The sequence below is a fragment of the Bos javanicus genome, chromosome 10 (assembly GCF_032452875.1).
Source record: "Bos javanicus breed banteng chromosome 10, ARS-OSU_banteng_1.0, whole genome shotgun sequence".
In the NCBI taxonomy this organism is placed as follows: domain Eukaryota; kingdom Metazoa; phylum Chordata; class Mammalia; order Artiodactyla; family Bovidae; genus Bos; species Bos javanicus.
Genome location: NC_083877.1, coordinates 24,521,271 through 24,531,927, shown reverse-complemented (window position 1 = coordinate 24,531,927; position 10,657 = coordinate 24,521,271). Strand labels below are relative to the sequence as shown.

General features: G+C 41.7%; 1 pseudogene; it reads left to right on the top strand.

The window, feature by feature from the left end:
- The first annotated feature begins 2,642 nt into the window (after window positions 1–2,642).
- On the top strand, window positions 2,643–8,547 carry LOC133255911 (T cell receptor alpha variable 18-like; annotated as a pseudogene).
- Window positions 8,548–10,657: the final 2,110 nt, after the last annotated feature.

The window sequence follows — 10,657 nt, the reverse complement described above, 5'->3', positions numbered from 1 at the left end:
GCATTGGCCATGGATGCTTTGTGCTATACCAGCATAGTTGTAGCAGGGACCGTACGACTTCAAAACCTAAACTATTTACTCTTTGACCCTTTATAGACAAAAATGTCTGCCAATCTACAGGGTGTAGGAATTACATTAGAATTTCTCGATTTGGATTTTTTTGTTTGATGACAACAAATTAAATAATAAAGGCATATTTCTAATCATCTGTTGGGCCAATTTAGAATATTCCCTGTCTTTCTGAAGATTTTTTTGTTATGTAATTTTTTAATCTAATTAAAGACAAATGGAATAATGACACTTTACAAATAAAAGCTTCATAGGTCTTTGTTTTTTAATATAAATTTATTTTAATTGGAGGCTAATTACTTTACAATATTTTATTTTTTTCATTTTATTTTATTTTTAAACTTTACAATATTGTATTGGTTCTGCCATATATCGAAATGAATCCGCCACAGGCATACACGTGTTCCCCATCCTGAACCCTCCTCCCTCCTCCCTCCCCATATCATCCTTCTGGGTCGTCCCAGTGCACCAGCCCCAAGCATCAAGTATCGTGCATCAAACCTGGACAGGCAACTCAATTCATATATGATATTACACATATTTCAATGCCATTCTCCCAAATCATCTCACCCTCTCCCTCTCCCACAGAGTCCAAAAGACTGTTCTATACATCGGTGTTTCTTTTGCTGTCTCGTATACAGGGTTATTGTTACCATCTTTCTAAATTCCATATATATGTGTTAGTATACTGTATTGGTGTTTTTCTTTCTGGCTTACTTCACTCTGTATAATAGGCTCCAGTTTCATCCACCTCATTAGAACTGATTCAAATGTATTCTTTTTAATGGCTGAGTAATACTCCATTGTGTATATGTACCACAGCTGTCTTATCCATTCATCTGCTGATGGACATCTAGGTTGCTTCCATGTCCTGGCTATTTCATAGGTCTTCAAACGGATAAAAGTTTTAAGAATATTTTTTAAACATTTAAAAAGTTTGAATGTATCAACATGCAATTCAGTAGAAAAAAGAGTAGCAATAAATGTACAACATTTTTTTTTTCAGTGCTGATTTTTTGATGCTTTGTTCAACAATAGAGTTATATAATGCTGACTTAAATGGATATTTTTGAATAGAAGTAAAAATACTGGAAATCACTAATCACAGTAATTCAGAAAATAGTGCTGAGATGGCAATGGCACCCCACTCCAGTACTCTTGCCTGGACAATCCCATGCATGGAGGAGCCTGATAGGCCACTGTCCATGGGGTCACTAAGATTCGGACATGACTGAGCATCTTCACTTTCACTTTCATGCATTGGAGAAGGAAATGGCAAACCATTCCAGTGTTCTTGCCTGGAGAATCCCAGGGATGGGGGAGCCTGGTGGGCTGCCGTCTACGGGGTTGCACAGAGTTGGACATGACTGACCCGACTTAGCAGGAGCAGCAGCAGCAGACAATAGTGCATTAAACTCCAAATCATCTTAATCAGCTGAATTATTGAATGACAGAATCTATAGTTTTCTTGTAATGAGATTTTACCACCTCTTTAGTTTTTGCAAAATATCACTCCTCACATTAATGTTTTAATATGAATTTTATTAATTTTGTATTTTGTATGCATGGGCTTCCCTGATAGCTCAGTTGGTAAAGAATCTGCCTGTAATGCAGGAGACCATGGTTCGATTTCTAGATCAGGAAGATCCGCTGGAGAAAGGATAGTTTACCACTCCATATTCTAGAGCTTTGCTTATGACTCAACTGGTAAAGAATCCGTCTGCAATGCGGGAGATCTGGGTTTGATCCCTGGGTTGGGAAGATCCCTGGAGAAGGGAAAGGCTACCCACTCCAGTATCCTGGCCTGGAGAGCCTATATAGTTCATGGGGTCACAAAGAGTTGGACACAACTAAGCGACTTTCACTTTGGTGATTAAGAACTGTGAACCGAAGACGTTTATACTTAACCTGAGTTTTGTATGTATAAGGGTGCTATAATATTTTTTAAATAGTCAGTATGAGAGTGGTCTCTTATATGAAGAACTGTGCCTTAGTTTTGAGAAATACCTAATGTCCCTGTGTTCAGACCCTAGACATGCTGCTGGAAGAAGCTCATCTTACTGCGGGCCTGAGAACTATTTCTCGTAGAGACCATACTTCATGAACAGATCATTGTACACCCTGACATGTCTCCTCATTCACTTATTCATTCATTTTTCAAATATTTTTAAACCATTTGCTCTGAACTAGTGTTCTGTGCATTTTGAGAAGTTGGCCACTGAGATTAATAAGATTAAGTTCCTGATCTCAGGTGCATCAAACCTAGTTTGAAAAACAACACACAAATGATTCCAATATGGTGTAGAAATGACAGTGATAGATGTGCGTACAAGGTACAGTGGGAAGAGAGGTGGGTCCTAAATCAGCCTGAAGGACTGGATCAGCACTTTCATAAGGAGTAAATTGGTTCTTAAAGAAGGAATAAAAAGTTGCCTAGGCAAAGATTCTGGGCAGAAAGGAAGAACATTCTAAGCAGAGACAGCTCATCCTCTGGTTCTAGGGGACCAGTGAGGGAAATGACAAGAGATCTCAGTTCAGTCTTTTTTCACACTCACACTATAACTTAAGTTGCCTAAATGAGCTTATTGCTCAATGTGATCAGACAATAGATGCTGGGCCTGGAAAGCCTTGAGGGAACTGTATTTCTCTGCATCTTAAAGAGAGAGGAATTACCTCAGTCTCGGACACCATTGTGAAGTCTGCAGAAATTATTTGGTGCTTCCTTCCTTGAGCCCTATGTTCATCCCAGATATCTATTTCCCTTCTATGCCTACAGCTTGAGCTCCTTTTCAGGGTAAATACCAAAAGATGTACAGCAGACTGCAGGAACAGAGGGAGAACGACAGAGGGCGCTGCTCCCTTTCCTTGGTGGTTTGATATAAATTCATCTTTCATTTCTGAGAACCTTTCTCTCTTGCTCAGCCTATAGCATGATCTTGTAGGGGAGTTTGTCTTGCATAACACATGAGCCAAGATTTTCTTGAAGATTTCAACAAAAGATCAAGAAACTAGAGGAATAGTTTTTTCAACTTTCGTGTATCCCCAAACTCAGCCTCCCACTGCTTCTGAGCCAGCTATGCTGTCTGCTTTGTGCTTAGGACTTGTGATCTTGTTGACAAGGCGTGAGTAACATTTATTTAAAATTTCTAAGATGTTCCATTCTTTGGTTTTAGGATGTCAGGTAACCTCTATCAAGCGGGAGATGGTCCCTCTTCCTTAGCCAACTTAACATAGTCTTACTGTGTGTGTGTGTTGTGTGTGTGTTTTAAGGAGGCGCCAGTGGAGACTCGGTGACCCAGACAGAAGGTGTTGTTACCCTTCCCGAGAAGGCATCTCTGACTCTGAAGTGTACTTACCAGTCCAGCTATTCAGGTTTTCTTTTCTGGTATGTCCAGTACCAAAACAAAGAGCTTGAGCTGCTCCTGAAAAGCTCATTAGGAAACCAGAAGGTGACCAGCAGAGGCTTTGAAGCCACTCGTATCTCAAGTGACAGCTCCTTCCACCTGCAGAAATCCTCCGTGCAAACATCAGACTCAGCTGTGTACTACTGTGCTCTGAGTGACACAGTGAGAGAGGCCACAGGGGGAGCTGAACACAAACCCAAGGGCACAGATGGGGTCAGGCTGTGGGCAGCTCTCCAGAGTTCTGTGCTAGAGGCATCGTCAAAGTACTTTCAGCTCTGAAGCTCAGAGCTAAGAACCTTGGAATTCTTGGATTGCCCTACAGAGAGGAATCTGGGGCGGGACAGTGTAAAGAGGAACCTAAGCACTTTTCTCCACAAATGCCTGTTTTCAGCCCATTCACATTCCCCCTAAAGACACAGAATCCCTTAAAGTGTCATTAACTCTTCAATGACAATTCAGTTGATATATGCTGAAATATTTCACAACCTGTTAATGAAAACTCCCAGGAACATTGTTAATGGATGGCTGTGTGATCTGGAAGGTAGTCTCTGGTTTTAATAATTCAGACTAGGATTGTATGTCTTGCTGAGATACACCTGCAGACACTCCATCTTCAGTGACTAGGAGCTTTATTCTCTCTTCCCTTGACTTTTCCATCCCTATGGCTGCTACAGCAATGCTGCTACCTAGGTAAGTTCCAGGAGGAGAGTTTTCTGACAAGATAATCCTTCTGTCAATGGCCTTGTGGGTCAGAGCAGTCCAATTGGTAAATATTGCAGGCATGGTGTGTATTGTTTGTATTCAAACAGGGTACAGGATATTCTCTTTGCCAATAATAATGTCACCTCAGGGGAAATTTATTCATCAGTGAGTCATATTTCTGATATATGGAAAAAGTGTTTATGTACTCTTACAATAAGCTATATTTGGAGTGGAGTGAGCTTTTCACCTGCTCCAAGAAACTAGGAGAAAGTATCACCCACTCCCAAGGCAGGAACATCTCCCTACTCCTCTGCTCATGAGCAGGGAATGTGGAGCCACTTGGGCTCTGCATCTCTGCAACAATCATGCCCATTGCACAGAGCATCCCGTCTGCATCTCTGAAGGTTGAACTCCTGTCCACGCCTTTGGGGACCAGACTTTCTGGAAGGACAGTGGGGGACACAGAAGGTGTGAAAAGAGATATGTTTTACTTCCAGGCAGTCAGGGAGATGTGGCCTAGACACTGATTATTTGTCATCTCATAATTTATAAACACAGCAATCAAAATACAGAGTTTAATATTAGAATAGGTTTAATGGTCCTGGAGGATGTAGTCCCCATCGTCATTTAACAGGGTGGAAAAAAATTATGTAAGTAATAATAGAATATTTCCCTAAGCACGTTTATGTTTATGACTCTCTTCTTAGGGTCCTGTCCCATTCTCCTGTATGTACCCCACAAGCTATTATGAGGAGAAATCGGTCAGACCGCACTGTGGTGCAATTTTCACGACCACCACCAGGGGGCGGGGCTTCCTTCAGATGCGGTTCCTCATGAGCTGGTTTCACTTGCCTGCTTTGTAGCCACAAGACAGGATATTGCTGGAGTACAGAAAGGGGTTCTCAGTTTCTGAGTGATGAGCTTCTGTAACATCCAGATGGAGACTAGATTTGTTAGACTGGTGTATTCCAGGGAACAAGGATTGTTTTCTTTTGCGAGCATGCATTCTGCCATTCACTCAGTTCTTCTGATCATCTTAATATTCAGTAAGTAACATTTTATCCTAAATGTTAATGATTTTTCATTTTCCTATGATTATAGGTAAGTTTTATTTTTCTTCTCTGGCTGAAAACTCTCCTCTTGTACATTTCTACTATAACAAAGTGATTCTCTTCCAGGAGGGACCAATGGTGACTCAGTGAACCAGACAGAAGGCCCAGTGACTGTCTCAGAGGGGGCTCTCCTGACCCTGAACTGCACTTACCAGACTGCTAGTTCGGCTCCCTATCTTTTCTGGTATATCCAGCATCTCAACAAAGCTCCTCAACTCCTCCTGAAGGGCTCAATGTCAGAACAGAACCCAAAGAGTAAAGGTTTTGAGGCCACTCTTGTTAAGCGTGACAGCTCCTTCCACCTGCAGAAACAGGCAGTGCAAGCATCAGACTCGGCTGTGTACTACTGTGCTCTGCGTGACACAGTGACACAGGGCTGCAGGGGGAGCTGAGCACAAACCCCGAGTGCAGATGGGGCTCTGGCTGTGGGCAGCCCTGCAAGGGGGTTTCTGTTTCTGTCTTAGGTGTTTTATGCTAGCTGAGTTGTTGTTTATTTGCTAAGTCATGTCCGACTCTTTTGCGACCCTATGACTGTAGTGGGCTCTTCTGTCCATGGGATTTCCCAGGCAAGATGACTGGAGTGGGTTGCCATTTCTTTCTCTTGGGAATTATCCTGACACAGGAATGGTACCCGTGCAGGCAGATTCTTTACCACTGAGCTGCCGGGGAGGCTCCTATTTTATGCCACAGGCATCGTCAAAGTACTTCCAGCTCTGAAGCTCAGTGCCAAGAATCCTGCAATTCTTGGATTGGTCTACAGAGAGGAATCTGGGAGGGACAGTGAAGAGAGGAATCTAAAAGGCCTTCTCCATAAATGCCTGTTTTTAGCCCAGTCACATTTCTCCAGATGGCATAGAATTCCTGGAAGTGACATTAACTCTGTTCAATGACAGTTCAGTTGATATATGCTGAAATATGTCACAACCTGTTGATGAAAACTCCCAGGGCACCTCGTTCATGGATGAACGTATGACCTTGAAGCTTCTGTCTGATTTTTATAATTCAGACCACAATTTTGTGTCTTGCTGAGTTTCACCTGCAGACAGTCTGTCTTTAATGTCTGGGACCTTTACACTCTCTTCCCTTGACTTTTCCAACTCTTATGGTTGCTCAAGAAATGCTGCTGCTATGAGTCCCATGAAGATGGTTTCCTGAGAAGATATTCCTTCTGTCAAGGACCCTGGGGGTCAGAGCAGTCTAGTCAGTGAATATTTTGTGCATGAGGTGTCTTGCTTCTATGTTGGTGACACAGCTCCACCCTCATCTTGTCATCATGGCAGCTCTTTACAGAATGCTAGTCATGATCCCGATTCTGCTCTTGAGGATCTGTGCTGTGAGAAATTCTGGACATAAACATGACCACATAACCTGACATATTATCTTCATCACTGTACTGAGGCCTCTGATCCTTTTGAAGTGTGTCAAATTCAGTGACCAAGCAAACACTCAGTCCGTTACTGAAAAAAGGGATTCTAAATTCTTGACAAGTTCACAATGTTCCCACATCAGAGGAGCAGAAAACAGAGAAATGTGTGCCTCTCACTGTAACTTGCAATGAATGAAACTCACCGAGAGAAACTTGCCCTGGCATTCTGGAGGTCTCTGAACCTCACTGTCCTTTATCCCTCGTGGATGATTCTGTGGGACTGACAGGTACAGATGAAGGTTTTGCAGAGCCTGAGCCTTCTGTGATTTCAGAGGCTCTTCTTAAGAAAAAGAAAATGCGATTGCAGAATCAAGTTTCTCGGGCTCAGGACACTATGGGATCCTGAAATATAAGCTGAATTTGCTTCATGGTAGATGACACCATCCTTATGGCAGAAAGTGAAGAGGAACTCAAAAGCCTCTTGATGAAGGTGAAAGAGGAGAGTGAAAAAGTTGGCTTAAAACTCAACATTCAGAAAACAAAGATCATAGCATCTGGTCCCATCACCTCATGGGAAATAGATGGGGAAACAGTGGAAACAGTGTCAGACTTTATTTTTTGGGCTCCAAAATCACTGCAGATGGTGACTGCAACCATGAATTTAAAGATGCTTACTCCTTGGACCAAAAGTTATGACCAACCTAGATAGCATATTGAAAAGCAGAGATATTACTTTGCCAACAAAGGTCCATCCTGTCAAGGCTATGGTTTTTCCAGTGGTCATGTATGGATGTGAGAGTTGGACTGTGAAGAAGGCTGAGCACCGAAGAATTGATGCTTTTGAACTGTGGTGTTGGAGAAGACTCTTGAGAGTCCCTTGGACTGCAAGGAGATCCAACCAGTCCATTCTGAAGGAGATCAGCCCTGGGATTTCTTGGAAGGACTGATGCTAAAGCTGAAACTCCAGTACTTTGGCCACCTCATGCGAAGAGTTGACTGCTTGGAAAAGACTCTGATGCTGGGAGGGATTGAGGGCAGGAGGAGAAGGGGCCGACAGAGGATGAGATGGCTGGATGGCATCACTGACTCGATGGACGTGAGTCTGAGTGAACTCCGGGAGTTGGTGATGGACAGGGAGGCCTGGTGTGCTGCAATTCATGGGGTCACAAAGAGTTGGACATGACTAAATGACTGAACTGAACTGAACTGAACTGAAACCCTCTTCATAAATTTTACCCTCCTCTTTAAGATCAAAGCATTATAACCCTCTTATTTTGTCCTGATATTGGCAGGTTAGAACCCCCCAGGACTCTTTCTGTTCCAGCACTTGATCTGTAATCAATATGAGTATTTTCAGCTCTTTCACTTTTTAAATAACAGCTTTAAAAAGATAATTCACATATCATCAACTTCACGCTTTTAACTGTACAACTGAGTGGTTTTTAGCATGTTCACAGAGTTGTGAAGTCATCAGTACTATGTGATTCCAGAACACCACCCCAGGAAGAAACTTTGTACCCATTAGCAGTCACTCCCGTTACTGTTTTCCCCAGAAACTGGCATCCACCCCTCTGTTCTCTGTCTCTATGGATTTGACGGTCTGGGCGTTTCCTAGAGATAGAATCAGATCGCATATGACTGTTTGTACCATCTTCTTTCACCTAGCGGAATCTCTCCATGGCGTGTCTCCGTATCAGTTCTTCACTACTCCTTGTGGTCACTTAATAGGCTGCTCTGTGATACCACCTGTTCTCCTTATCCATTCTTCACTTGAAGAACGATTGTTTTGGAAACATTTTGGCTATTTTCACTTTTCAGCTCTTATCAATAATGCTGGTATGAACACTCATGTGCAGGAGCTCTATTGCTCTAAATAAATGTACTTTGAGTTAGAGGTTTGACTTTTTCTGTTTTCATATTTGTTTCATTTCATTTTGCTTTATTTGGCACCAACATTTCCTTATGGATGTAAAATGAGTAAGTACAAGAGAAAATGCTCTTTAAAATTATGATTTAATGCTTACATGAGATATAATCATTCCAAGCTATACCTTCATTCATTCAGGACAACTTTTTGAGCACCTACTCATATGTGTCACATGAATAAGTGTTGAGAATATAGTACACATGACCGAGTCGTCTGCTTTAGGGTTGTATTGCTTTAAGACACCACACGTGTCTTAAAATAATATTTCTTTCACAAATTATTTTATTCACTCACTGAGCTCTGTTTGTCCCCAATATGTGACATTGACAGGTTTATGGGCAAAGGGCTAAGCTTTTAAATCCCTCTCCACCTCTCAGGTAGATACTAGGAAACTTCCAATTTACAAATGACAAAATTGAAGTGTAGAGATGTTTAGTAGCTTAATCAAGGTTACATAACCAGTTAGGAGCAGAGCTTGGGTAGGACATCAATCATTCTGATGCATGACTAGTATTCTTAAAAGCTAATTGATAGAACCATCATGAAATCTGTTTCTTTTTTGTTAGATACCATTTCCTACTTAGAATTTTATACTTTTTGAAATTTTCATTTGATGAAAAATAAGTTAATGCAGTAATGAAAACTGTACTTTACTCATTGGGCAATCACAGGAGTCTGTATATGTTCCTGAACACTGAAGCCAAAAAATTGTAGTCATCATCTTTTATGACTTTGAACATAAAGTTGCTCAGATTCTCTGTGATTGAATAACCTGCTTGTTCCAGGGCTTATAGCTGAGCCTCAGTAGCCATATTAAAGAGGATATACATTACAGGTCTTTGCCATGGCAATGAGGACTGTATTTTTCAAATTAAAAACCCCCTTCATGTGGCAAATGTGTCTCCTCATTGGGACTGCAAGACGCAGCATTTTCTGTTCTGCTGTTCTGCTACACTGTATATCTTATTAAAGCAAATCCTTTTTTTAGACAATTAGTAAATATGGGTCGGGGCTTCCCTGGAGGCTCAGGGGTAAAGAATCCGCCTGCCAGTGCAGAAGACCTTCTTCAGGATGAGTCCAATCCCTGGGTCGAGCAGATCCCCTGGAGAAGGATATAGCAACCCACCCCATATTCTTGCCTTGGAAATCCCATGGACAGAGGAGCCTGGTGGGTTACAGTTCATGGGGTTGCAAAGAGGGGCACAACTTAGTGACTAAACAGCATCAAATACGGGTATGATGAGAAAGTTTCATTGACTTTTCTAAGCACATTAGTAATTTGTGTCAAAGCAGAAACATTCAAAGGCAATTTCCTCTCAATAAAAAAAAGCCTAAAATCTAGTGTTTGCTTTAGTGGCTTCAAGAATTTCTAGGGTTTTCAAGTGAAAGCTACCTGATGAAGCTGAGAGGGAGGGTAAAAAGAATGCTGGTCCATCTTCCTCTCTAGCATTAAGCAGATTGATTTATCAAGAATTCTCCAGGTCAGAATACTGGAGTGGGTAGTCATTCCCTTCTCCAGGGGACCTTCTCAACCCAGGGATCAAACCCAGGTCTTCCACATTGCAGGTGGGTTCTTTACCAGCTGAGCCACCAGGGAAAGTCCTTATGAAGAACAATAACATTTAAAATTTTGATGATCTTGGTCTTACATGTTCTCATGGACCTATGTCTAGAGCAGTGAGACACAACTCCCAATATTTAAGATGGCAAAGAGTTTTAAGACTGTGATGCAGGGAACAGACGTCAATGGAGATTGAACTCTGCTGGCATTTCTAACAGGATTTCTATTGTTTTGATAATGCTTTGGCTCCAGATTTGTGTATTTTTAGGGTTTTCCCTATCCCAATTTCCACCACAATTAATGGGTGTGGTTTGGAAGAGTTGGGGGTGATTCAGAAATACATGTATTGAGTTTTAACAAGAGTTCTTATATTTAGGCACTGACTAAAATTTTCTGAATTTACTTTTGTTTACATACATACACACATGTAAATTGTGATCACATATACATGTATTTCTCCCCCTGCTGCTATTTAACATGGCACACACTTGACAGATTTTGTGACACAAGGGCAAG